Genomic DNA, 3,628 nt, shown 5'->3' on the forward strand with positions numbered 1-3,628 from the left:
CGCAACCCCATCTTTCCTTCTGTGCACTCGCACATAACCTCGTGCGTCCGCACAGGCTGCGTTACATCTTCTATCCGCAGCGCCCGCACGCTACTGTGCGCGCGCGTACCCTTCCTTCTTCCTTGTGTGCGTCTGCACACGACCTTGTGCGTCCGCACAGGTCACTTTTCGAATGTTAATTCGAAAAGAAAGAGAGTCGTGCTTCAGTTCCCATAACCCCCCCCCAACCCTCTCCTTTCTCTTTTTCTCTGAGAAGCAACACCACCACCCAATCCGATATTCCAGACCACCACCAACCATCACTTCCGTCCGACCGCAGCACCACCGGCGACCACCGTCGCCGACCTGCTCCCTCTCTTCTGCTTCCTCTCTCCTTGATTTCCCTTTCTTTCCCCCATTTTTCTTCCTTCTGCGCAACCTCCCTAGCCGCGCCGTTCTTCAGTTCGCGTTCTTCCAGTCCAGGTAGCCACCAGCAGCGGCGGACCTCTGTGCCGATGTAACCCCCTTCCCCCTCCATTTCCCTATCTCTTTCCTTCTACATTACAGGTTCTCCTTTTCTTTTCTGTAACCTGTCTCTTTACTGTTTCTGTTTTATTTTCTTTCTTTAACTACTTTTAATTTCTATTTTAGTAACTAGGTGGCATTAGGTTAGTTGATTTCTAATTTTCTGGATAGAATGTTGATTGATGGCTGTCTGTTCTGAATTTTTTTGGATTTTTCTGAACTTTGAATGCTGCTTATGAACATTGAATGCTGTTAACCTGAACTGACCACACTGCTTTTTATTTCTGCACATAACTTGCCTGATGAAATGCCTGAATGGAATTTTTGATTCAAATTCTGTGTCTGATCAGCATGGATTTTGGATTTCCTTTCCTGTATACATTGTCACTCATACATATGCAGATTTATGAGATTCTTGTATGATTATTCTTGAAGGTTCATTATGAACCTTGTGTTGTTTTGCTTGAACACCAATCTGAACTTAACATTATAGCTATTATTATCTTGTTGGTGTTAACTTAGCTATGCATATTTTCCTTTAGCTTGCTAATTTGCTGCATTATGTACTGACTGCTCATTTCTTTTTTTTTTTTTTGCTTAAAACACCAAACTAGCCCTAGACTGGTACATTTTAAAATATGTTTGGTGCCATTGGCAACAGTACATACATTGTTTGTTGAGTGAATTGACTGAGTGCTTATCCATATGTCTTTAACTTTGTTGATCATGTACCTTAACTTGTTCCTTACAAATCCTTTTGAGCAATGCAATCTGATTTTGATCAAGTGTTGCTTTTTGAACAAGAGTATGGTTACATGATCATTTTACCACTCTGTCAACATGAATAAGCAAGCTTCTAATTGTCAAATCGGTTATTCTCTTAGTGCTGAATTTTGATTGAATCTTATACTTTGAATACACTAAGACAATAACCAAGTTTGAACCAATTCACTTGCATTGTACACCTAAGTCTATGTATGCTTTAATTGTTGTTCATTCCTTCATTTGTTACTTAGGTTACTTGATTTTGGGAAAATGGATTTCCTTTTGCGCACTCAACCGCTTTATCCATGTTTTTCCTTAATTGAGTGTTTGTTTATCCCATTGGCTCTTACTTGAACTGTTTGATTATATTCTTTTTCTTTCTGTGATTTTTATCTGTTTCTCCTGAGTTGTACTCTATTTTTGCCTTTTTCAGGATGGCTCGCAAAGGGAAGGAGAAAGCTAACCCCTTGACTCATCCTCCTCCTATGCCTCCGAGTAACCAACCGGACACATTCATTAACGCTGAAGCCCAAGAATAATATAAGAAACTGGAAAAGTGAGCCTTTCACTACGAGAGAAAGCTAAACTTGCCCGAGAAATATGCGGACCAGATCCTGAATCAACTAAATTTTTACCATTGGAAATTCGTAGAATTTGACCTAGTGGAAGTTAATGATCACCAGGTCAAGAAATTCTACTGGAATTCCCTAAAGAGGGATGCCCCAACTGTTTTTCTAAGAGGTGTCACACTAGACACCTCTGATACTGCTTTAGAGGCCCTCTTGGATATTCTGCATATTCCTCCAGCTAGGGATGCTTTCACTCAGATAGTGAAAGACGTGACAACGGGCAAGCTTTCTTTGGATGTGGTTCTGCAAAAGATTGGCCTACCTGAGGCCACATGGGAGTGCAGCAAGGGAGACAAGGTAGTCCCATTGAGCATCATGTGCACTAATCTAAATCCTGAGGCAAGGATCTGGCAGCAGATCATTGCCAACTACATTCTACCAAGCACGCATGCCACGCACATTAGAGTCCGTGTGGCAGTTTTGCTTTGGGCTATTCTAGAGAGGAAGAAGATCTCTGTTCTTCCCCTTATCAGAGAGTCGATGTGGAAGGTAAACCAACAACAAAAATACAACATTCCCTTCCCATCGATGATCACCAGATTAGCTGCTTTATCTGGAGTGGAGAGACGCCCAATGGACCGGACGTCTGTCTTCATCAGCAAGCAACCATTCCTGCCATACGGTGACTATAACGGACCACCACAGAAGAAAAGGAAGACGACTGAGCCTCCATCAGCAGCAGAGCCCTCAGTTCCTCCCGCAGCTCCCGCACCCACACCCCAACTTCAGACACCCTATGAGCTAGGTCGGGAAATCATTTAGCTCCTCTACTGTTTCGAGCGCTACAACACTCGCCGCTTCCACTGGATAGTGGCAAAGTTTGAGGGTAAAGATCCTGAGCCACCTCTTCTAGATACACCAGAGCCTGAGGCCGAGCCTGAGAAGCCGTCACCGGAAGAGCCAGCAGCTGAAGCTGGCCAAACAGTCAATCCCCCTGAGCAGAGACCGGCGGAGCCCATGGTTGAAGAGGCAGTAGATCAGAGAGTTGAGGAGCCGACAGCTGGAGCTGAGCAGATAGTAGAGATGGCGGCAGAGATAGCTAGCCAGGCAGTCGAGGAGCCGACAGTTGAGACCACCCCAGAGACATCCTGAGCCATCATTGTTTATCAACGTCATCACCGCCCACCACCATCTCATGGTGGAGCTTCTCATGGTTGATTCCCCCCTATTGATTCTTTTGAGCACGGAGGACTGTGCATGATTTAAGTGTGGGGGAGGATCTACGATTTTTGGGTGTAAACATTCTCTCCTTAACACTTGTCATTTAGTTTATTTTAAGTTTTATACTTTTGTGGATATTTGTAGTATTTTGACTTATGCACTACTGTTTAGTACTGTTGGTATATATATTAGTTGTTTCTAGTTATCTTTAGTATTGCATTTTCGTTTTGGTATATATATATACATATTGCATCTTTATATTGCTTCGTATATAGTATAGATATGGATTATGATTGGATGATGTGAATAGCATATGCCTAGTTCATTTTTTATCCTAATTGTTCATGTTACTTTTTGCTTGTTAAAAATTAGGAAAAGAACTAGAAAACTTTGAAAAATTGCATCCATCACATCATACATACATACAGGAAATAATTTTGGTGAAAAACAATGAAAATTTCCATGAATTTGGTTTCAAAGGCATTCTATTGAATTGATTTGAAATTTATTTTCAAACTTGCTTGAATGATTATTTTGGAACATAGAAGAGTAAAGAACAAATGCCTTGT

General features: G+C 42.0%; 1 pseudogene; it reads left to right on the forward strand.

Annotated features, from left to right (window-relative positions):
* Positions 1–855: 855 nt before the first annotated feature.
* On the forward strand, positions 856–3,056 carry LOC148554992 (uncharacterized; annotated as a pseudogene).
* The last annotated feature ends 572 nt before the right edge of the window (positions 3,057–3,628 follow it).

The sequence above is a fragment of the Arachis ipaensis genome, chromosome B6 (genome assembly GCF_059453495.1).
Source record: "Arachis ipaensis isolate K30076 ecotype BB chromosome B6, ASM5945349v1, whole genome shotgun sequence".
Lineage (NCBI taxonomy): Eukaryota > Viridiplantae > Streptophyta > Magnoliopsida > Fabales > Fabaceae > Arachis > Arachis ipaensis.